The sequence below is a fragment of the Armigeres subalbatus genome, chromosome 1 (assembly GCF_024139115.2).
Source record: "Armigeres subalbatus isolate Guangzhou_Male chromosome 1, GZ_Asu_2, whole genome shotgun sequence".
Classification (NCBI taxonomy): Eukaryota; Metazoa; Arthropoda; class Insecta; order Diptera; family Culicidae; genus Armigeres; species Armigeres subalbatus.
The window spans coordinates 245985658-246011310 of NC_085139.1; the positions used below are offsets into that span (position 1 = coordinate 245985658).

At 43.4% G+C, this 25653-nt stretch overlaps 1 protein-coding gene and 1 long non-coding RNA gene across 8 annotated transcripts in view; both read right to left on the minus strand.

The window, feature by feature from the left end:
- The window catches only part of LOC134206338 (diacylglycerol lipase-alpha), a 351723-nt gene that overhangs the window by 153468 nt on the left and 172602 nt on the right, over positions 1-25653 (minus strand). The window lies entirely within an intron of this gene.
- LOC134212402 (uncharacterized) lies at positions 12692-20471 on the minus strand. Of its 2 annotated transcripts, XR_009979269.1 has the most exons (3): positions 20121-20351; positions 19733-20060; positions 12692-12846 (listed from the first exon to the last, which is right to left on the minus strand). It is a non-coding gene; the product is annotated as an uncharacterized LOC134212402 (long non-coding RNA). The 2 variants fall into 2 exon arrangements; XR_009979267.1 differs by lacking the exon at positions 12692-12846 and having other exon boundaries at positions 19664-20060; positions 20121-20471.

Consider the following 25653-nt stretch of genomic DNA (forward strand, 5'->3'; position numbering starts at 1 on the left):
TTACTAACAGTTTCTCATTGAAATTCTTCACAATTTCCTATGAAAATTTCTTTCAATTTTCTATCGATATTCCTTACAAGTGCCCATCAACATTCCTCAACATTTTCAATTAAAATTCCTTAAAATTTTCAATGGAAATTCCTAACAGTTTCTCACGTAGATTTTTCACAATTTCCCAAAGAAATTACTCACAATTTCCATTGGAAAATCCTTAAATTTTTCTTTGGTTTTTTTTCAACATTTTTTCACGAAAGTCCTTTAAAGTTTCTGGCGGCGGTGGAGGAGATTTAATTCACTCAATTTCGACCCCAGCCAGTAAACTCAAGGTTGGCTTCTCGTATTGAACTGACGTCGTTCATGTGTGTTGCTCTTTAGTGTTTGACAACAGAAGGAAGAGTGGATGAAGAAGAAGAGAAAAAGAAAGTTAAAAATATCCGAGAGAGAGAGAGAAAGATAAGCCAGCTAACTGACAGATCGCTTATTTACTATGTCTTCTTCTTCTTTATTTGTGTGGAAACCGTGGAAACTCAACAAATCAAAGTAACATTTCATAATGTCGGAAGCAACATTTTTCACTTCAATAAAAACTTGTTCGAATTAGCTGTTTTTAATGGTTATAAAAGTCCTGGAATTTGGTCTCCCATGTTATTTAGATGGGAGCGGGATTTGCGTTTCCCGTGACAGAAGCAGAAGTCTACACGAAAAAATATTTACCTGAAGTGTAAACCCAATCGCGGGAAAAGTGTACGGTTAAAAATCCCATGTGTAGAGATGCAAATCCCGCGGGGAAACAATTCTGTTTGAATTGATTCCGCACGGGAAATGTGTAATCTATGACGGAAATTTATTATGGGAAGAATTTAGTGAAGTGGATAGTGAAAAGTGAGAAGTGTGAAGAGAAAACTAAGGAATGATAAGCGAGAAATGAAAAAATGAGTAAGTAAGTAATGAGCAGTGAGAATAAGAAGTAAGAAGTGTACAATTAGAATAAGGTGACCAGACGTCCCGCGTTTCGCGGGACAGTCCCGCATTTTCGCCATTTGTCCCGCGAAATGTCCCGCGTTTCACTTATTTTAAGATAATGTCCCGCGAAAAAAAGAAATATTTAATAATTAGCAGTAATTTAGTAAACGTTCTTCAAGAACTTATAAGATTTTGAAAATTTGTTATTGCTCTTTTCACAATTGTTTAGCTTTTTGTGATAATCCTTCTCACCCCGTTTTCGAACTTCGCACTGTCAAACGCTTTGAGACGATGATGAAAACAAACTATTTTTATTGTTGACTGTCGAATTTGCTGACTGTCAGATGCAAGGCTAATCAAAATAAGGTATTTCAAAATAAATATTGTATGGAAAAATTAGATAACCTTACTGTGCAGTAACCTTGACGCACTGCGAAATCGTGTGCGAGATTCGACTGTGATAATCATTTATTCAGGGTAAGTCTAAATAGGAGTAAATGTCGCAATATATTGATTAATGATTTTCGATTTTCGTCACATACAAAGCATGTGGCTCCGGAGGCACTCGCATGTGGTTTAAAACTTTTTTCTGCGTTCAAATTATATTTCTTACATCTTAACCCTTATGCGGCCGACGGGGTACCCGTGTTCCTTTTTCAACTTCAAGTGGTGATATTTCAATGAATTTATAGCTGGAAGCTGAAATTCGGTGACATATAAGATCTCCATAAAATGTAGCATCTGTGAGAAAATCACGTTGATACAGTGAGGGGGAACGTGGCAGGGTACCCGTTTTTCCCATAAATTGATATTTTCATAACTTCAAGAATTTGTCAACCGATTTAGATAATTTTGACTGTTTTATAAACAGAAACTCATATACTTTTTGTGCACTGTTAAGGTTTACAGCTTTTGTCCATGGTTATACAAGAAATTCCTGAAGTAAGGGTAAAGAGTCTTCACGCGTAACCAAAGGACTATCAACCAGTTTCAAATATGTTACATGCTCATTGCGCTTCTTAGAATAGTCGGTGCTCACAGTATATGTTCTGGGGCTCCAAAACCCTTGGAGTAAGACCTTAGTCATCCAAAAAATCCATGGAATAAGATCTTATGGTCTGCTAACGTAACCAAAGGTCTATCGTGTAAATTCAAAAACGGTACATGCTCTTTATGGTGCTTAGCATATAATGTTTTCACAGTATATGTTCCAGGTCATCCAATGACCTTTTCTTAAAACATGTTTGCATTCCAAGTAGTTCTTGTTGCTGTCATTGATTCCAGGTAGTCTACGAACTCCATACAGTCAAGGTCTTCGGATCAATCTCCGTAATGGAGGCAGTTAACGAAGAATAAACAAGTTGCGTGACCCCTTCTTGGTATATGTTTGTATTCCAAGTAGTTCTTGTTGTTGTCGTGGGCTCCATGTAGTCTACGAACTCCATAGAGTCAGGATCTATGGATCAACCTCAGTAACGGAGGCAGTTATTGAAGAATAAACAAGTTGTGTGACCCCTTCTTGGTATTTGTTTGTATTCCAAGTAATTCTTGTTGTTGTCATTGGTTCCAGGTAGTCTACAAACTCCATAAATTCAAGGTCTGTGGATCAACCTCCGTAATGGATGCAGTTATTGAAGAATAAACAAGTTGTGTGACCCCTTCTTGATATATATCTGTTTTTCATGTAGTTCTTGTTGTTGTCGTTGGCTCCAGGTAGTCTACGAACTCCAAAGATTCAAGGTCTGTGGATCAACCTCCGTAATGGAGGCAGTTATTGAAGAATAAACAAGTTGTGTGACCCCTTCTTGGTATATGTTTGTATTTCATGTAGTTCTTGTTGTTGTCGTGAGCTCCAGGTAGTCCATGAAATAGAGTCAAGGTCCGTGGATCAACCTCCTTAATGGAGGCAGTTATTTGAAAATAAAAAAGTTGTGAGACCCCTTCTTGGTATATGTTTGTATTTTAAGTAGTAATTTTCATTGTCGTGGGCTCCGTAATGAAGGCAAGGCCAAATACGTGAATGGAATCCGTTATTTTTTGTCGAAGAGACTTACAAACTTCTTACTCATAAATGATTCATAATAAACTACAGGCAGTGAAAGTTATTTCATGAAAATCATTGTTGTTTGCGGCAAATTGGATCGAAAACGTGATAAAATCGGGTTAGGCCAAATCAGGGGTAGACAAAATCTGGGAGTGACAAAATCGGGTCAACCTTCCTAGTAGGTTTTGTTTTTGCCATGGTACTAAGTAGTCTATGAACTCTATATAGGAATGATCTGCAGATCAACCCACGAACGGAAGGCTATTGGTATATGTTTGCATTTCAAGTAGTTCAAGTTGTTGTCATTAGCTCTGGGCAGTTATTGAAGAATAAACAAGATGTCAAACCTCATCTTGGTATATTAGCATTTCAAGTAGTTATTGTTGTCTTGTTGTTGTTGGTTCCAGGTAGTATACAAACTTCATTCATATCACTAATATGAAGTTGTCTATTGTTTGGAAATGCAAAATGTGAATAAATTGCAACGATACAACTTCACGCCGAGAACGTGAGGGAAAAAACGGGCTAATATCGCAAAGATCATGTGCCATATTAATACTAAATACACTAAGTACACTCCTCACGGAATCCAAGTTTCAAAGTGCTCGCTTTTTGGGGGGGCACACCAATCGATACGGAGGCGGCGCACAACTGTCATTTTTGTTGATTTAGCTTTGCCGCGTCGCAGCATGCGTAAAATAATAAAAATGACAGTTGTGCGTTGCTTCCGTATCGAGTGGTGTGCCCCCGAAAACGCGAGCACTCTGAAACTTGGATTGCGTAAGGAGTGACCTTAAAGACCCTCTAGATATTCGTGTAAGCCTAGAAGTCTTACTCCATAAATTTCTAGGATGACCATTAGCATATGCCATGAACGCATTTTATTCATGGACCCCAAAGGCATGTACCAAATTTAAAACAGGCTGATATATCTCTGGTGTAGATCCCAATGCCTTACTTCAGGGTTTTCTTGGATGACCATGAACATTTGAAATGGGTGCATTCTATTCTACGTACCATAAAGGGCATGTATAGCTATTCAAATAGGCCGATAGAACTCTGGTTACGCGTGAAGTTCTTGAGGATTGTTCAAGTCTAGACCAACATTTGAAAAGCGCGTAACAGCCAAAATTTATTCGTTCTCATTCTTTGTCTACATATATAACTATATATGGGGACAAAGAATCAGAAGGAATAAATTTTGGCTGTTAATCCCTTTTCAAAAGTTGGTCTAGAAGTGTTCTCTTGCATACCAATGAACATATGCAATGAAAGCGGTATATTCTATGTACCACAAAGGGAATATGCCACTTTTGAAACAATCCGAAAGGTATCTGATTACGTGTGAAGATCCTGAGGCCTATTCTAGCATTTTCTTGGAAGACCATAAACATATGCAATGGACGTATTCTATTCTATGTACTACAAAGGGCATGTACCACTTTTGAAACAAGCCAAAAGACCTCTGGGTACCCATGCAGATTTAAAGGCCTATTCCAGGGTTTTCTTGGATGACCATGAACCTATGCAATGGACGCAATCTATTCTATGTACCACAAAGGGCATGTAGCACTTTTGAAAAAATCTGAAAGTTCTTTGGTTACGCGTGTAGATCTTAAGGCTTTTTCCAGGGTTTTCTTGGATGACCATGAACTTATGCAATAAAGGCGTTCTATTGTATGTACCACAAAGGGCATGTACCAGTTTTGAAACAATCTAAAAGATCTCTGGTTACGCGTGTAGATTTTAAGGCCTTTTCCAGGATTTTCTTGGATGACCATGAACCTATGCAATGGACGCAATCTATTCTATGTACCACAAAGGGCATGTAACACTTTTGAAAAATTCTGAAAGATCTTTGATTACGCGTGTAGATCTTAAGGCCTTTTCCAGGGTTTTCTTGGATGACCATGAACATATGCAATGAAGGCGCCAGAGGACTTTTCCGAGAGATTTCTTCGATAGCGCAGAACGTATGTAGTGATCACATTTGATTTCAAGATGCGCAAAGAGCATGTACCACTTTTGAGACAAGTCCATAGACCCATGGTTACGAGTGTAGACCTTAAGGCCTTACTCCAGAGATTTCTTGGATTACTCGGAACATATACTGTGAACGCATTCTATGCTAAGTACCACAAAGAGCATGTACCGTATTTGAATTTGCATAATAGGCCTTTGGTTACGCGAGTAGATCTTTAGGCTTTACTCCAGAGATTTCTCGGATGACTAAGACCTCATTTCAGGGATTTTTGCATTACATGAAGCATATACTGTGAACACCTTCAATTCTAAGAAGCACAAAGAGCTTGTAGCATATTTGAAACTGGTTGAATGGCCTTTGGATACGCGTGTAGACTCTTAAGCCTTACTTCAAAGATTTCTTGTATAACCATGGACATAAGCTGTAAATCTTGACAATGGGCAAAAAGTATATGAGTTTCTGTTTCCAAAACTGTCAAAATTATCCAAATCGGTTGAAAATTGTTGAAGTTATGAGAATATCAATTTAGTGGAACACGGGTACCCTGTCGGCCATCCACGTGTGTTTTTTTTGTTGGCCGTATAAGGGTTAAATAAAGTTATCATCAGTAACAAACAGAGTAAGGAAGAGCTAAACAAATTTGTGATAATTTTATTTAAAATGTGAGAAATATAATTTGGATTGGACGCAGAAAAGAGGTTTCTCCAAGGGTTTCTCATATTGTCATCAACGCCATTTGAATCTTTCCGTCTCCCACAAAATTATAACTGTGGTAGTGCAACGCCGAGCGGCAGCACAAGCACTCACTTAAAACACGTGTTTGTTGGTTTCCAATTTTATTTCGTCCCAAACTCTAGCGAGTTTGAGGAATTCTGACAAGCCTGCTTTGGTGTATTCTAGTGATCCTAGTCAAATCCTTATGGACACGAGAACGAGGAAAGATGTTCAATTGAATACCTACTAAAAGAGCTATAATAAGTGAAATGGAAGATTTGAACGTGCTATTGAGACATATTTTACTCAATCTGCAACAATAACAATGCTTTTAAAGTGAAGAACTGAAATCATTTCAAAATTCACAGAAACAATAAATTTTAGAGATTTTTCTGCTATACAGTCTGATTTATTAGAACAAATTTTAAAATTTTGTCCATCGGGTTCGGCATCGGGTTCAATGTCTCCTTCAGGGAAAAAAAAAGTTTGCTCTTTGTAATGGAACGCCTATCATACTTAACAAAAAGTTATTTTTTTCTCCTGGAAGAAGACATCGAAACCCATGACGAAACGCTGGACAAAATTTAAAAATATGTTCTAATAAATCAGACTGCATAGCCGAAAAATCTCGAAAATCAACACTACAGTAGAAGTCAACAACTAGAAATAATAAAAAATAACAATGCTCCTTTGGCTCAGATTCTGACAGTTCTCAATGCTCGATGCTCAATGGCTCAAGATCTCTGAATGTAGGTCCTTGGGATCCCTAGCTCAAAAATTTCAACTTACATCGTGTTCGTATGCTGTTATTATTTTAATAAAAACTTCACTTGAAATCTGAGCATGTTCGACAAATTTTAAGTTGCTCGGATTTTTTTTGCTTCGAGCTTATGGAAAAATTAATAATAAATCGTCTGTCAGTTTGCGTGTAATAAAAAAAAACTGAGTGAGATGTAGCCATTTTAAGCAAATTTGAGCGCTCTACCTAATTGCATAAAACGAATACAATGTGCAACCATTACAAATAAGTTTAACCATCAGGAACTCGCACCGTTGTAAAAAGTTGAACAAATTCATTCACAACAGTGGTGGGATTGTGTGATTGATCCAGGGCCAAGTGAGTCCCAGAGGGGTTTATCAAAAAGTTTTGACTTAAGCACATTTTTGAATAAAAACGAGGATTTAAAAAAAATGCCCGCGCTGGCACAAAATATATCTGGTCACATTAAATTAGAAGTGAGAGTTGAGTAGTGAGAAATGAGTGGCGTAATGAGTAGTGAGAATGAGGCGCGAGAAGTGAAGAGTATGAAGTGAGTTATGAAGAGTGAGAAAATAAAAGTGACTAATGAGAAGTGAAGAATGATAAGTGAAAAAATGAGTTGTGAGAAGTGAAATGAATAGTGAGAAGTGGGAATTGAGAATGAGAAGTAAGAAGAGTAAAGTGAGAAATGTGTACTAAGAAGTGAGAAATGAAAAGTGAGCAGTGATAATTGAGAAATAGTGCTCTAACTCATTCTCACTCACTTGCTCTTACTCATTCTCACTCACTCGCTCTAACTCATTCTCAGACACTCGCTCTAACTCATTCTCACTCACTTGCTCAAACTCATTTTCACTCACTCGCTCTAACTCATTCTCACTCACTCGCTCTAACTCATACTCACTCACTCGCTCTAACTCATTCTCACTCACTTGCTCTAACTCATTCTCATTGTAATAGAACTTTCCGTCTATGAAGATATTGCACCGTTATTAAATCATTAAATCATCAGGTTGTCACGTGGTGCTAAAGACTCGAGTGAGTACAAAAGATATTCATACGTTCAGCGCTGAAATCTTTGCCGTGGAGAGATCCTGAAGACTTGCTGCCGTATCCTGATAGATGTCGGTGGCTAGGTTTAGACACGCTGGAAAACCGACGAAAAATAAAACATTCTTTGTTTGTCGCTAAACTATTAGCTGCTGAAACTGATGCCCCGATCTTCTATCCATGATGAACTTTCGTGTACCGAATAGATCACTGCGGAATACTACTTTACTACAACCACGCTACTATCGAACGGTGTTTGGATACTGTGGTGATTGGTGCTTTAATCATCTCATACTTATTAGTTGCGTTTCGGACTGTACGCATACTATTATACATTTGTATGCGGCACACTGGTTGACCGGTGACCAGCGGTGCGATAGTGAGTGCTTGCTATACAGCTCAGTCAATCAAGCTGCTAGTCTTTTATACACTCCCGTGATGACCACACGTGACTACCACAGATACAATGAACCGATCTCGGCATGTATTCGCGCATTTACGGCTGTCGAAGATTTGTTCGAGTTCAACGAGCCAACTACACGTTTCGTGAATCGGGTTAAACGTTTGTTAAACTAGTAATAAGTTTTTAGTTCTATAAAAACTGTTTGTCAGAAAGACCATTTTTAATACAAATACAAAATACAAAATTTGCTGACGTTGTTAACAAAGGCCAAGCCTCCAGGAGGATTTTTATACCGAGGGTGACTGAAGAGCGCGTATCGACTCCGGACGGGCTTCGCCCCGCTTATGCCAACACCCCCGCTACTATCGAAACCCCACCACCTCCTCCCGGCTATACCCTAGCCTGACACCCAAGACAGTGCCAGGGTTTCACCCGACCCCATCTTTCTTTCTCCCTTCACTGTCAAGGAGAGAATAATATCAGGAGATACTACGCCCAAAAGGCGATTAACTCCGTTTCAACCGGAAATTCAACTTCAACCAGCATCACCAAGCTTAAGGCTCTATAAACCGTAATCACAGATAACAGATATTTAGGCTAGAACAAATTTTCTTGAAAATCCTGTGTAAACTTTTGAATTGATATACGTTGGCTCACTACTGCCATCTACGCAACTGATTGCGGCAGTACATACGGACGCAGCTGATTAACAACCGTCGAACGCAGCCAATGCATTTGACAGCCGCATTCTGGCTGCGTTTTCAATAACAATGATACTTGCGCCATCTCCAATCGATTGCCAAACGCGGTCCCAATTTAAAATATATTTGATTTAACAGTTGCGGATGTTTACACACGTATCGAATGCCAGCCTCAATATCTGTTATCTGTGCCGTAATCAATTTGATGATGAAGATGATTTTGTTCTCATTCGCACTAATACTAATGCAATTTTAGACAAAATTCAATATTTCACTGCTATTCACCAACTTACCTCTGTCAACGTATATTTATGGTATTTTCATATGAATTTTTCACTCTCCTAGCTAATTAATTATCAATTAATTGACTGAAAAGCGCTTAAAACTGCTTTTTTCCTAGACAAATTTTCGTATACTAGTTCTACACACACCAACTCCGAACGATCGAGACACACACATACACATGCACTCAGTTTTTCAATTGTTCTTTTTTCGCCGTTTTCTTGATTTTATCACAACTAAACATAATTCACTACCTAACTTTCACTTTTGTCTTTGATATTTAACACCAATTTCTTCACTTCATGTCGAAAAACCAACGAAAACTGCTTTGAAAAATTTGAAGTGAGAGATAAATTTGACGGCCGTATTGTGAATGTTGCAAAATTCGGAACACCCAAATTCACTACCGCATTAGGTGAAATATCTCGCTCAAAATCTCGGCAAAGCAACTTAGAAATACCAAAACAATACATCGAATATGCTAGTCGACACGCAAACAACTGTATGCATATACAAGAAAAGAATCATCATTTCATCGTTGCCAGATTTATTTGATCAAATAATTACTGCGGTTTATCGAATTAATCAAATCAACCAGAAAAAAAAGAAAAGATTATGCAAGCTTCTTTTGTAAGGGTGGAGAATGGTTGACATTTAATTTTACCGTGCAGTAAAAAAAACCACGGCAGCCGCAGCAGCAGCCACGACCAAGCAGACCAAGCACATACTTTTCTATTTTCTCCCCCAACAATCAATGTTTTCGTAGAATAATTTCTCAACGTATAGCCGAGTTTGGTGGCAAATATACATTTCGTTACTCCTTACTCATTTTACAGATTAGAACTAATAAATCAGTATCTGTGGCTAGCACTCTTTCAAGGCTGTGTGCCACAGCCTAATTCAACTCGATTCTGTTCTATTTGCACTGCGCACAAGAAAGTGTGGATGGATGGCACGAGACTCACGCAGCAGCAAACAAACAGTCTGCGGATGAAGAATAAAAAAGACTTAATTTCGTCTTACATTTATTTGGGAAACTGTCTCAGTGTGCTCGACTGCTCAGTGCACGAAATTTCATCGGATAAAATGTAAATATTCGAAGAATCAAAGTGTTTTACTGTACTTTCCCCAACACTGTATGTTGAAAGCCCAGTGGTGTACGAAGAAATTTAAAACAAGTTTCCATATAATAAATATTTCATAAATTCTCAAAAATAAACATTTTGTTGCATCTGGCAACATTATGTAGCAGCTGACAAGCTTTTACCACCCCATTTCCACCCACCTCAAATTTTCGTCACTTTTTCGTACAAGTTGCCTCACCAATACTAACAAGCAATAATGTCATTAATTTTCAAAACAGAGTTACGGAGTCTTGAGCCTTAAAGTCTTCCCAAATATCTCTGGATTCAGAGTTACCGGTAAAAGAAACATAGCCAGTACATCTCCTGACCCCGTCACTGGACCTCTTAGCATTTCGAAGGCGCAGTGACTAAGCTCTAAGAATGGCGGCTCCTCCGCCAAATAATTAGAACTTTCAACCCAATCATCATAGCCTCCAACGTGCTTCAAACACCCAACAACACAAGCATCTGCGAACCGACGTCAGACTTGGGTAGCTGAGCGGCCATTGAACCGGAAGTTATACTCAACCTGGAACCTTTGGACCAACCCAGCAGCCTGGTAAAGACCGAGGACGAAGAAACTCAGTGTGAAGCCCTGGGTGCTGGCGCTGGTAGAACGAACGCCAAGACCAAATAACGCCTAGTGAATTCAGTTCGTCCTCGTCGCCACCCTTTAACACATCGAGCTCCGGACCAGCCAATAGATCTCCTTTTTCCACTCACTCCGGCATGGTCAGTATACCGCCAGGATCAGCATCAGGTACGGTAAGAAACCTTCCTTGTCTTTAACCATCCCCTTTCCCAACCTCGGCTCTCCCGGTGGAGGTCAAGTTTTGTCTCCAATGAAACATTTTTGGGTGGGTTCTGGAACAACCTCCCAAACCTCGAGCTGCTGGTGCACCACAGCTTACCCTGGACCATCGCTCTCCAAGAGGTCAACTGCGTGTCCAACACCCTCATTAAGATCAAGGAATTGACCTGCCGGTTGTCGGTGTCCGGCTGCACGGAAGTATGCCAATCACAATTATCAACGTCTACATCCCTTGCGGCGCCTTCCCCTTCCTCAGAAGAAAGGTAAGCTACCTGATCGAAAACGTTACTCCCCTGTTTCTCCTTGGGAATATGAACGCCCACCATCCTATGAGAGGAGGGTCAAGTTCCGACCCTCGAGGCACCGTCCTAGCCGAAGCGTTCCAGGAAGGTGACCTCGTCACTCTTAGTGGCAGATCCCGCACCTTCTTCAATGGGCACTCTGCCACGGCCGTTGATGATGTTTCTGCGGTAATTAGACCCATTCTGCCGCGCTTTTTTTGGAAAGCCGGCACCGATCTTCACGGTAGCAACCATTACCCGGTGCAGATTTCCACCAACACTAACCCTGCTGTGAACATCAAGAGACGCCTTTGGAAATATGGTGAAGCGGACTGGGAGGAGTACGAGCGCTCCATGTCGACTGCTTGTGTGGAACAACCTCCATTAAGGACGCTTAAGTACATTTTCTCAAGCTCGTCAACGATCTCTGGGAAAACCGCACATTCCCCAACGAATCTATGATAAAAGGTCGAAAGATAAAAGGTCTAAAGGACAAAAGGTCGAAATGACAAAAGGTCGAAAAGATATAAAGTCGAAAAGGACAGAAGGTCGAAAGGGACAAAGGGTCGAAAAGGGCAAAAGGTCGAAAGAGATAAAGGTCGAACTGGAACAAATAGATAACAAGTTGGGTGTATTGTAATTTGTGAAATGCATTTAGCTCCAAGCTGAAGTAACTCATCTCATCTATCAAAGTTGAAGAATGAGCAATTTTCAAAGAAGGAGTAATTACTATGAAACAATATCAATCTGTTAGAGATAAAAAAAAGATTGTTGATTTTAGAAATGAATAAAACTTGTATTGTGTGAAAATGATTCTCTCCGTTTCAGTTTTCAGTCTATTTCGACCTTTTGTCCCGTTCGACGATTTGTCCTTTCGACCTTTTGTCCTTTTCGACCATTTGTACCTAACCTTTCCCCAACGAATGGAGGAAAAGTTTCGTGATTCCCATTGCTAAAAATAACGTGATGGGTTGGGACTGTACCAAATACAGACTAATCTCCCTCACCTCTTGTGCCTACAAGACCATGAAAAAAATGGTCAACCGCCGGCTCCGTGAGCAGCTGAAGGTCACTCCTGACGGAATCCAAGATTAAAAGTGCTCACGTTTTCGGGGACACACCACTCGATTCAGGCGGCGCACAACTGTCATTTTTGTTGATTTAGCTTTGCTGCGTCGCAGCATGCGTGAAATAATAAAAATGACAGTTGCCCGTTGCTTCCGTATCGAGTGGTGTGCCCTCGAGAACGCGAGCACTTTTATGGCGGTAAGCTCCAACGAGGATAATACTAGATTTAATACGGATTTAAGAAAATCCAGATTAAAATTTATTACCTCGTTCGGTAAGCACCAAACCGGTATTAAGTACGCAGCCATTTTTCGCTATGCGCTGTGGTGAGAAAGTGTGCGTATGAGAATGATAGAATCATAAATAATCAACGATGACTTCTGTTTTGTTTATGTTTCCCGTTTCGTTTTAATTTTCTTCAACAGGTTTCAATTCATTGTGATATTTCTTACGACATATCAATGGAATATTGATTTTCCATTGAGATAAATCTAAATTTCTTCGCTTTAAAAACAGCTGGATAGTCAGTGATGTAGCGCTTGCTCAAGAGAATACAAAATCGTCTGGATTCGGCGTTGCGCTGATAGTTTTTTTAGCCAGTTCCTGGATGAAACTCCTGATGCATTTCATCTTGCCTTGCCGGATCTGCGGGTTGAAATTCCTAAAACAATTTTAGACAACTTCAAACAACTGAACACCGCATTTAGGAATACCTCTGCCGGGAAGTTCTCAAAGAATTAGAACATAAATTCCTCCTAAAAATTTTCATTTTCAGGGCATCCTTTGAGATTCCAGCATTTGCAGTTCCCGAAGATTTATTTGCGAGATCAGTAACTGGGGCTCTTTAGTGCAAATCTTCCAGAAAATCTTTCTGTAATCCTAGTGAAATACTCCGGGAACCCGTTTGAAATTCCTTTGGGGATTCTTTCTGGAATTTCATTATACTTTTTTCGGGAATGGCGAATGAAATTCCTTTGAATTCCTCAAGTAATTATTAAAGGTATTCCTCCAGAATAGCTTCGGGTATTCCTCCAGGAGTTCCTCAGAAAAGTCTTACAGGACTTGCTTTGGGTATTTCTCCATGAGTTTTTCCGGGATCTCAGTCTGTAATTTGTCCAAAGATTTATTCAAATTGCTACTTCGAAAAATCCACTACTTTATTCATAAGTATGGTGAAACATAATTTCTTTCAAGATTTTTTCAGGAATTCCGTCGCAAAATATTTGAAATAAATCGTTTAGGATTTCCTGTACTCTTTATAAATTTCGAGATCAATTCTAGAAGTACTAGAAGTACTGACAGGATTTCCAGAAATCAGAAATTCTTTTAGGAATTTACTACGAAGATCACCAGGAATCCCTTTGGAGTTCTGAGAAAAAAATGTTAAACATTCCTTGAAGAATTTCACCGAAATTTTTGGAACGAATCCTAGTTATTTCCCGTTTGTCTGTGGTTCTCCCTAAATGCTGAAACAAATTCTCCGGAATTCCTGGAAGCCATCCTTCGGGACACCTAAAAGGAATTTCTATAAGAGCTATTTATTTCAGTATCCCGGAAATCCCTCCAGCAATTGCTTATAAATCCCTCTGGAAATGGTTTCGGAATTTATTTAGAAGAAAGAGAATCTATTAGGAATTTTATCAGGCATTAAAATTCCTTTGGTGGAATTCTAGGAGTTTCCTTGAAAAATCCAGGAAGTTACCTGGAGGCATTCTGGAACTTCCTTGATAGAATTCTGAGTGTTCCCTCGTGAAACTCTTGGTAACCTCTGGAGGTATTCGGGGAGTTCTCTGGAGGAACTCTGAGAGTTTTCTGGAGGAATTCTGGGAGTTCTCTATAGGAACATTGGGAGTTTCCTTGACGAATTATGGGAGAACTCTGTGGGAACACTGAGAGTTCCTTGGAGGAATACTGGAACCTCCTTGAGGAATCCCTGGAGTTCTCTGGAGGAGTTTTGAGAAATCGCCTAAAGAATTTTGAGGAATCCTTGGATGATTTCTGGGAAGTTTCCTGAAGAATTCTGGGAGTTCTCTGAAGAATTACTGGGTGTTCGCATTACGAATAATGGGAGTTACCTTGAGGAACTCCTGGAGTTCTCTGTGAAGTCTGGGAAATTCATAAAGCAAATCTAAGAGTTCTTTGAAGGAATTCTGGCAATTTCCTAGAGGAATCCTTGGAGTTCTCAGAAGGAATTTTGAAAGATCCCTGGGGGTTTCTAGAAGTTCACTGAAGGAGTTCTGAGATTCCATAAGGAACTTTGAAAGTTCCTGGAATTCTGGAACTCCCGGAGGGATTCCCGGAGGAACTCCCGGAGGGATTCCGGGAGAAACTCCCGGAGGGATTCCGGGAGAAACTCCCGGAGGGATTCCGGGAGAAACTCCCGGAGGGATTCCGGGAGAAACTCCCGGAGGGATTCCGGGAGAAACTCCCGGAGGGATTCCGGGAGGGATTCTCGGAGGAACTCCCGGAGGGATTCTCGGAGGAACTCCCGGAGGGATTCCCGGAGGAACTCCCGGAGGGATTCCCGGAGGAACTCCCGGAGGGATTCCCGGAGGAACTCCCGGAGGGATTCCCGGAGGAACTCCCGGAGGGATTCCCGGAGGAACTCCCGGAGGGATTCCGGGAGGAACTCCCGGGGGGATTCCCGGAGGAAGTCCCGGAGCCGTTCTCGGAGGAACTCCCGGAGGGATTCCCGGAGGAACTCCCGGAGGGATTCCCGGAGGAACTCCCGGAGGGATTCCCGGAGGAACTCCCGAGGGGATTCCCGGAGGAACTCCCGAGGGGATTCCCGGGGGAACTCCCGGAGGGATTCCCGGGGGAACTCCCGGAGGGATTCCCGGGGGAGCTCCCGGGAGGATTCCCGGAGGAACTCCCGGAGGGATCCCCGGAGGAACTCCCGGAGGGATCCCCGGAGGAACTTCCGGAGGGATCCCCGGAGGAACTCCCGGAGGAACTCCCGGAGGGATTCCCGGAGGAACTCCCGGAGGGATTCCCGGAGGAGGAACTCCCGGAGGGATTCCCGGAGGAGGAACTCCCGGAGGGATTCCCGGAGGAGGAACTCCCGGAGGGATTCCCGGCGGAGGAACTCCGGAGGGATTCCCGGAGGAGGAACTCCCGGAGGGATTCCCGGAGGAACTCCCGGAGGAGGAACTCCCGGAGGGATTCCCGGAGGAGGAACTCCCGGAGGGATTTCCGGAGGAACTCCCGGAGGGATTCCCGGAGGAACTCCCGGAGGGATTCCCGGAGGAACTCCCGGAGGGATTTCCGGAGGAACTCCCGGAGGGATTTCCGGAGGAACTCCCGGAGGGATTCCCGGAGGAACTCCCGGAGGGATTCCCGGAGGAACTCCCGGAGGGCTTTCCGGAGGAACTCCTGGAGGAACTCCCGGAGGAACTCCGGAGGATTCCGGAGGAACTCCCGGAGGATTCCTGGAGGAACTCGGAGGGATTCGGAGGAACTCCCGGAGGATTCCCGGAGGAACTCCCGGAGGATTCCCGGAGGAACTCCCGGAGGATTCCCGGAGGAACTCCCGGAGGGATTCCCGGAGGAACTCCGGAGGGATTCCTGAGGAACTCCCGGAGGATTCCCGGAGGAACTCCCGGAGGGATTCCGGAGGAACTCCGGAGGATTCGGAGGAGGAACTCCGGAGGATTCCCGGAGGAACTCCCGGAGGGATTCCTGAGGAACTCCGGAGGGATTCCCGGAGGAACTCCGGAGGATTCCGGAGGAACTCCGGAGGGATTCCCGGAGGAACTCCCGGAGGATTCCTGAGGAACTCCGGAGGGATTCCCGGAGGAACTCCCGGAGGGATTCCTGGAGGAACTCCCTGAGGGATTCCGGAGGAACTCCGGAGGGATTCCCGAGGAACTCCCGGAGGATTCCCGGAGGAACTCGGAGGGATTCCGGAGGAACTCCCGGAGGATTCCCGGAGGAACTCCGGAGGATTCAGGAGGAACTCCCGGAGGATTCCCGGAGGAACTCCCGGAGGGATTCCTGAGGAACTCCCGGAGGATTCCCGGAGGAACTCCGGAGGGATTCCTGGAGGAACTCCCGGAGGGATTCCCGGAGGAACTCCCGGAGGGATTCCCGGAGGAACTCCCGGAGGGATTCCCGGAGGAACTCCCGGAGGGATTCCCGGAGGAACTCCCGGAGGAACTCCCGGAGGGATTCCCGGAGGAACTCCCGGAGGGATTCCCGGAGGAACTCCCGGAGGGATTCCCGGAGGAACTCCCGGAGGGATTCCCGGAGGAACTCCCGGAGGGATTCCCGGAGGAACTTCCCGGAAGAACTCCCGGAGGGATTCCCGGAGGAACTCCCGGAGGGATTCCCGGAGGAACTCCTGAGGATTCCTGAGGAACTCCGGAGGGATTCCGGAGGAACTCCCGGAGGATTCCTGGAGGAACTCCCGAGGATTCCGGAGGAACTCCGGAGGATTCCCGGAGGAACTCCGGAGGGATTCCCGGAGGAACTCCCGGAGGAACTCCTGAGGGATTCCCGGAGGAACTCCCGGAGGAACTCCCCTTATGACAGAACTCCCGGAGGAACTCTTAGAGGAACTCCCGGAGGAACTCTTGGAGGAACTTCTGAAGGAACTCCTGGAGGAACTCCTGGAGGAACTCCTGGAGGAACTCCCGGAGGAACTTCCGGAGGAACTCCTGGAGGAACTCCCGGAGGAACTCCTGGAGGAACTCCGGAGGAACTCCTGGAGGAACTCCCGGAGGAACTCCTGGAGGAACTCCCGGAGGAACTCCTGGAGGAACTCCCGGAGGAACTCCTGGAGGAACTCCCGGAGGAACTCCTGGAGGAACTCCCGGAGGAACTCCTGGAGGAACTCCCGGAGGAACTCCTGGAGGAACTCCCGGAGGAACTCCTGGAGGAACTCCCGGAGGAACTCCTGGAGGAACTCCCGGAGGAACTCCTGGAGGAACTCCCGGAGGAACTCCTGGAGGAACTCCCGGAGGAACTCCTGGAGGAACTCCCGGAGGAACTCCTGGAGGAACTCCCGGAGGAACTCCTGGAGGAACTCCCGGAGGAACTCCTGGAGGAACTCCCGGAGGAACTCCTGGAGGAACTCCCGGAGGAACTCCTGGAGGAACTCCTGGAGGAACTCCTGGAGGAACTCCCGGAGGAACTCCTGGAGGAACTCCCGGAGGAACTCCTGGAGGAACTCCCGGAGGAACTCCTGGAGGAACTCCCGGAGGAACTTCTGGAGGAACTCCCGGAGGAACTTCTGGAGGAACTCCCGGAGGAACTCCTGGAGGAACTCCCGGAGGAACTCCTGGAGGAACTCCTGGAGGTATATTTCTTGCAAAAAATCCAGGAGGAATATCTGCAGGAACTCCAGGAGGAATTCCTTGAAGAATTTCTTGACGAACTCCAATAATAATTCCTTGCGGAACTCCAAGAAGAACTCCTTGAGGAACACCAGGAGAAATTCCTTGACAAACTCCAGGGGAAATTCTTTGAAGAACTTTGAATTCCTCGAGGAACTCCTGGAGGAACTCACGGAGGGATTCTTGGAGGATCTACCAGAGGGATCCCTGGAGGAACTCCCGGGGTATCCCAGGAAGAAATTCCTGAAAGAATTCTCGGAGAATCTCCTTTGGGGATTCCTGGAGGAGCTCCTTCCTGGATGAGAAATTCCTTGCGGAACTCTAGTAGGATTTCCTGGAATAACTCCAGGAAGCATCATTAGAATTACTCCAGATATATGTCCTGGAAGAATTACAGAAAGAATTCCTAGAGGATCTTTATAAGTTTAGTAAGTAGAACTCCAGGAGGAATTCTTGAGGAATCTCCAGGACTTCAGGAGGACTTACTGGAGGAAGAACAGGAGGAATTCCTGGAGGTACTCCAGGAGGAGGAGTCTGAGGAATTTCTGAAGACATACCAAGAGGAATTCCTGGAGGAACTTCTAGAGAAATTCCCGGAGGAGCTCCAGGAGGGATTTCTGCAGGAACTCCAGGACGAATTCCTGAAATAACTCCAGAAAGAGTTATTGCAATAATTCCAGGTATATTTTCTGGAATAAAATCTGGGAAATATTGGAGGAATTCCTGGAGGTACTCCAGGAGGAACTCCAAGAGGAATTTCTTGAGGAACTCCAAGAGGAATTTCTTGAGGAACTCCAAGAGAAATTCCTTGAGGAACTCCAGAAGGATTTTCTGAAGTAACTCCTGGCGGAATTGTTCGAGGAAATGGAGGATCTTCAGGAGGAATTCCTTGAGGAACTCCTGGAGGAATTTCTGTAGGAACTCCAGAGGAATTCGAGGAGCTCCAGAGCATTCGAGAAGCTCCAGGATGATTTCCTGAAATAATTTCTGGAGAAATTGTTGGAGGTTTGGGAGGAACTCTAGGAGGAATTCCTTAAGGAACTCCAGGAGGAATACCTGGGGGAATTCGAGGAGAAATTTCATGAGAATCTTCTTGAGGAACTCCAAGAGAAATTCCTTGAGATACTCAAGGATGATTTCCTGAAATAACTCCTTGCGGATTTTTTTTGGGGGGCTGGAGGAATTCGTGGAAGATCTCGAGGAGGTTCTCCAGGAGGAATTCCTTGAGGAACTCCTGGAGGAATTTCTGTAGGAACTCCAGAGGAATTCGAGGAGCTCCAGAGCATTCGAGAAGCTCCAGGATGATTTCCTGAAATAATTTCTGGAGAAATTGTTGGAGGTTTTGGGAGGAACTCTAGGAGGAATTCCTTGAGGAACTCCCGGAGAAATTTTCGGAGAAACTCCAAAAGGAAATTCCTGTAGGAACTACATAAGAAATTTCTTGAGGAATTTCACGAGGAATTAAAAAAAAAGTTTCCTTCTGATATTCATCCATTCTCCGAGAATTCTTCTGGGCTTAGGAATATATACCACTTATATATACCACTTAAAACTCTCCCTGTACCTTCAATGGGAATTTTTCCAAGAAATAAACTAGAAACCTTTTAAGATGTTCACATTATAGCCACTCCTGTTCAAGCAAAATAAATTTCCTTTAAATCCAAATAGAATATCACTAAATTCCATTTTCTTCTTAGAATTTAATATGAAATTCTCTATATTTTTACGATTTCTAATCCACAAAACTTTTGGAACAAATCCCCAGATCTCTTATAGAACTTCTTAAAATTAATGGAGGAACACCTAAAATTCGTTAAATAACTCTCAAAATTCATGTTGATATTCCTGGATAAATCCCTAAAATTGCTGTAGGTTTCCCCGAGTTCCTGTAGAAGCTTTAAAATTTGTTTTTTTTATATTCCAGAGTTTTTAGATTTTCTGCCGGAATTTTTTAGCTACTTTCGAACGAAATTTTGTTGAAAATCCAGTGAGTTCCCGGTGGAATTACTTGTGTATACAGAAAAGAACGCTTCAAATGTATGCCTATTTTGGACTCTGGTGTCTAGAAATCGAGAGCATCGCAGAATGTTTTCCCGTATATATACATATTTTTTCTTATTCTTTGAATTGTTAAAAAATAACACATTTTGTACTTCCAAAATAGAATAACATTTTTATTGCGTTTCAGCTTATTAACTTGCTAACTTAACTTACCAAAAGTAATAGTTATTTTCCTGGACACAAATTTACCAAAGTCGACATCGTCCCACCCAGCAGACGGAGAGCGTAGCGAGTTAGGTGGGCGGACCAGGTGCTAAATGATTTGCCGGGCGTGGGGGGCATGCCGGTGATGGAGGGATGTGGCCTCGAACCGTGTATTGTGGCGTCAAATTGTTGGTTCATTATCATCTGTGGTATACATACATCTGGCTCAATTTAATGGAACGCCCCACTCCTTTCAAACTTGAGTTCCTTCCATCGTCTGTTGCAGATTTTTTCCATAAATTATTAACGACGGGAGGATGAAAAGTGCAACATGCATCTGAAAATTAACGTAGAACGATTTAGTTAGTTTTCCACATTATAATAATCGAAAAAATACCTTGTAAAATCAAAACTCCAGATGCCGTCGGGAAGTCCCAAGATGCAGGTCCAACGTGCTAGTAGCGGGCAGCGGCTACAAATCCGTGTTGTTCGCTACCCGGTGTTGTTTCAGCTCCATGGAACCTCCATCAGCTGTTTTGTTTTTCCTCGTTCTTTGACATTTTCATCTTGTTCATAAGTGTGCGTGCGACCTCTCTATGCGAACGCAGCCACAAATCGAAAATCTAGGATTATCTTTAATACGCCAAAATCGGCGTATTAAAGTTAATACTGGGTTAACAAACGAGGATAATACTGCTTGATGCTTATTAAAATCGAGGATAATACTCGATTGGCGTATTATCCTCGTTGGTGCTTACCGCCATTAATCTTGGATTCCGTCAGGAGTGACCTGAAAGCCGATGGAAGGTTTAGTTTCCAACAGCACACTTTTCACCCAGGGGCACTAGGACTTACTTCGTCAACCTCAGCAACGTGCTCGGAATGGAAATCGATCCACAGCTCACATGTGGCCTGCAAGTCCCAGATTAACTCTATGAAAACTTTGGCCAAAAAACACCGCACAAGTGACGATACACACACGGAGAGAATTTATTAGTGGTTCCCCGATCAGGAATGCATAACAAAATTATAACTAATTTCTATCAATTGTTGTTATTTAAAACAACGTGTGTTATAATTAGATAATTCGATAAAAATGTGTCTTCGGCCAGTTTTATTTCATATCAAAATTATAACAACATTAGTTATGTATATTTTCACAAAATAATTGCCTACATTTTTTGTAGACATTGGAAAAAAAATCGGAGGTAATCACCTCCAGTACAACTTGAACCCGCTCGATATTAATAAATAGCTGGAACAAAGTTAATTGCCTAGGGTATCTGTTCCCATATTAATAACAGCCCGTATATTAATCCCAACCGTCGATAAACCAAATAAAAATCAATTTATTTACAATTTCTCACATCGTATGTATAAAATAATGGGTGGAACACATTCTTGAATGTTTGGAATATTATTCAAGATTTTATTTAAGTAATGTTTTAATTCACAAGAATCAAATTATTAAGAGATAAAATTATAAAGCACTTTTATTTTCATTTTCCTACCTCTGAACTGATGGTTTGATGCACTGCTCGATTGCTACTAGCAGATTCATCTGTTTTCACGCCGTTGTTTTCCACTCAATTTTAAGCTAAAACAATTCTATCCCTACAAAATTCACTTCACAGCACATAAAGCACATCACATTTTCACTATGAATATAATTATATTTTAAAAACCAACGCGATTTCCTATAGTTTGATATAGGTTTATTTCGAACAGCGTCTAAATTATCCTTGTCCGTATTCCAAACTGTTTACATGGCTTGCAGTACTCTCAAGTGTTGCCAACCTAGATTTTTATTTTAAAGCGCTTGAATGAATTTTCACTGTGAAATTCAACTCTTATATTTGTGATATAAATTATATCGAAAAGATAAATTATGACAAACATAAAATTAAACTGATAAGATCGAAAACTGCAACAAAAACTCAAAGGTGCAGCCCAATCGGGTTGTACGCAAAGGTGACGTAGGACTACGTAGCTATTCGAAATTGATAGTATTTGCCATAATAATTTGTGTCGTTTTATTGCCGATTTCACCAATTTGAAGAGTTATGTGTAGATTGTGATTTGCCCGCTTCTTTTTCTCACACCCACTCTCATTTCGGGTTGATCGATTTTTGTTACTGAAATATACCCAATTATAACCCATTACTCATTAGTCCCATGTAAGCGTGTACACTAAATCGATTCCCGCCATGATTTGACGTCTATTTATTTTCAGATTGAGCACTCACACACAAATATTATACACGGAAAATCAAACTTTTTTGAGTGTATTGAGTGTGAGAAAAAGATGACTGTGAGAAAAAAAATCTCGCAGAACTCTTATAAAGTGCAAAAATCGCAATATTAACATTGAGCAAACTGCTCGGAGGCCAACTGAATCAAGAAGTCGAATAGTTGTTCCCAGTTGGATGGACTTTCAGTCTCTAACCGTGGAATTAACATGACTCATTGGCCGCTGAAGCCACTCGACTGGCTTTCAGTCGGGGACATCACAATCCTTACTTTGCCATGAACGCTTACATCGCGGCATATAAATAAGCATATAAATATATTTGTGTTTGGTTTCACGCCACTTCTGATTCTTCTTATTTCTCCTTTATTTCGGCCATTTTTGAGGATGGTGTCCTCCAAAAAAGTCTTTATGCATACAAAAGAAGGTTGATCCGACAATCCGATTTCTTTAAAGTGCAAAACTCAATCGTTACTAGCAAATTTGATAGCGCGGCGGAGGGAGATGATGCAATTAATTTGAATGGGTGGAATAACTAACAGCAACCAAGCTACCACGCTAAACCCGATGCCTCCGAAACAATCCATTTTCGCAATGGAATGGAATGGAATTACTTCATTAGATATAAGAAAGCTGCTTTTTGACGCGCGCGAGCCATTTTGATCGGGATTCCGCAGCAGACAACGGACCTTTCGGAGAATGACAAATTCTAAAAATCCTATGAAATTTTCTCGCAAGATTCTGAATTTGGTTATGAGCTGTTGGTTATCTAAGATGCGTATTGTTGTGAAGAGTAACAACATAAATTTGACTCAAGACGAAGTTTCTTCATATTACCAAACATTATCTCTTGGCATCTGTCTGTCCGAGCGACGTTCACTAATGGGTGGTTGCTGTAGATAGTTTCCACAGAGGTGGCGTCTTCATTGATTTTATACAAAAGAAGGTTGATCCGACTATCCGAAATAAACTTTCTTCAAAGTGCAAAACTCAATCGTAAATAGCGAATTTGATAGCGCGTCGGAGGGAGATGATGCAATAAATTTGAATGGATGGGATCACTAACAACAACCAAGCTACAACGCCAAACCCGATGCCACCGAAACAGTCCATTTTCGCAATTACTCTTTCTTTTCATAAAATGTTGGTCCTGAGAAGAACCAATTTTCTTTTCCCAATGCGCCTTCTGTCCAATAACTACTGCAACTGTACGACCGCCACTTGATGACTTTTCGCTAAGCCTCCATAAGTTGAAATAAATTTTCAGCATTGCCACCCACTCAGTGCTGCTGTGTCCGCTCCACTGCATTGAATGTCGAACCGCTCTCTGTGGAATTCCGATCAAAATGGCTCGCGCGCGCTGAACAGCAGCTTTCTTGTATTTAATAAATTAAGTCCGTTAGCCCCGCCCCTTTGTGATCTGATATGGGTGTAAATATAAGGTGCACTGATACCGATGAATGAAGGGCAGGGCTATCAGAATTACTTCATTAGATATAAGAAAGCTGCTTTCCGGCGCGCGCGTGCCATTTCGATCGGGATTTCGCAGACAACGGACCGTTCGGAGAATGACAAATTCTAAAAATCCTATGAAATTTCCTCGATTATGAATTTGGTTATGAGATGTTGTTTATCTTCGATGTGTATTGTTACGAGTAATAACAGCAGAAATTTCACTCAAGACGAAGTTTCTCCATATTACCAAACATTATCTCTTGACATCTGTCTGTCCGAGCGACGTCCACCGATGGGTGGTTGCTGTAGAAAGTTTCCACTGAGGTGGCGTCTTCATTGATTTTATACAAAAGAAGGTTGATCCGACTATCCGAAATAATCTTTCTTCAAAGTGCACAACGCAATCGTAAATAGCGAATTTGATAGCGCGTCGGAGGGAGATGATGTAGTGAATTTTAATGAATGGGATCACTAACAGCAGCCAAGCTACCACGCCAAACCCAATGCTTTTCGTAAAATGTTGGTCCTGAGAAGAACCAATTTTCTTTTCCCAATTCATATTCCAATAACTAACTGCATCCAATCGCTTGTGCAAATTTGCAGCATTGCCACACTGCCACCCACTTCGTGCTGCTGTGTCCGCTTCGCTGCATCGAATGTCGAACCGCCTTCTGTGGAATCTCGATCAAAATGGCTCGCGCGCGCTGAACAGCAGCTTTCTTGTATTTAATAAATTAAACCCGTTAGCCCCGCCCCTTTGTGAGCTGATATGGTGTAAATATAATGTGCACTCTTAACGATTAATGAAGGGCGGAGCTAATAGGATTACTTCATTAGATATAAGGAGGCCGCTTTTACGCGCGCGCGAGCCTCATTCCAGTTCGAGACAGCAACACGTACGGACGTGTTTTTGCTCGCGCATTTTTTCGAAGTGTTTTTCTCGTTCTTTCGCTGTTTACGTTTTCGCTTGTCGCGTTGGCGTTATTTTCTCCCGGACCCGTCATGGGAGACTCGGTAGCCGATTCGGTCGCTGGAAAAGTGCCTAAGCGCACTGCTCTTGGAGGCGCGGGTAACCCTCCAAGCAGCTTTTGCAGAGCAACGTGTTCTCGCCGTTGCCGCTTGATGACGCCGGCAATCCGCCGAAAAGAGGAAGAAGCAGCAATCGCAGCTGCCGCAGGTGCAACCGGAGCGGAAGGAGAAGTGCCCGCCCGTGTTTGTGAAGGGCGATCCGCCGGATTTACGACCAAAAATTCGCCAGCTGATCGCTAAGGGGCTGAAATGTACTTTTCGGCTCTGCAGCGAGGGCGTGAAAGTGATGCCGGCCAACAGGGACCATCATCAATCCGTCGTGGAGTTCCTCGAGGTCCACAAGTATGAGTACTACACTCATGACCACCCCGGCACGAAGCCGCTCAAGGCCTTGCTGCGAGGACTTCACGACATGAAGGAGGAAGAGCTCCAAGCAGAGCTTGAAAGTTGCGGACTGAAGCCAGTAGCCGTCCACAAGATCGCTCGTCACGACAAGGCGAGGAAATATCGCGACCAGCTTTACCTGATCCATCTGGAGCACGGCTCCACTACCTGGAAGGACCTGAAGCTGGTTGGCGTTATAAATTACACCGTCGTTGACTGGGAGCGATATCGGCCAGTGCACCGCGATGTCACGCAATGCACCAACTGCTTCAATTTCGGGCACGGCACCAGGAACTGCCGCATGAAGCCGCGCTGCAACAAGTGTGGCGAACCCCATCCGACTGACGAGTGCGACAAAATGGAGGTGGCCGATCCCAAATGCGCCAACTGTGGCGACAAACATCAGGCCACCACAAAGGGCTGCCCAAAGCGAGCCGAGTTCCTGGAAATCCGGAAGAAGGCTTCCACCAGGACCATTCCGAAGAAAAACCGTGTTCCTGTAATCAACGAGGTCAACTTTCCAGCTATCCTGGCTCCCCGTCGTGTGATTCCAATACTCCCACCGCTACAGCCGCACAAGCGACTGGCAGCGGCAGCTGCATCGGTCCAAGCTCCAGCATCGTCGGCACCATCCACCAGCGAATGGCCCCGCTTCCTCCTCCTGGGTTCCGTCGGCAGTCGGAGAACGAAGCCGTCCCACCGGAAGAATCTGCCCCGCTGTACACTCCGGAGCAACTGATGCCGATCTTCGCGCAGCTCGCCACTCGACTGCGCGGCTGCAAAACCCGATTCGACCAGGTCTTCACACTTGGCA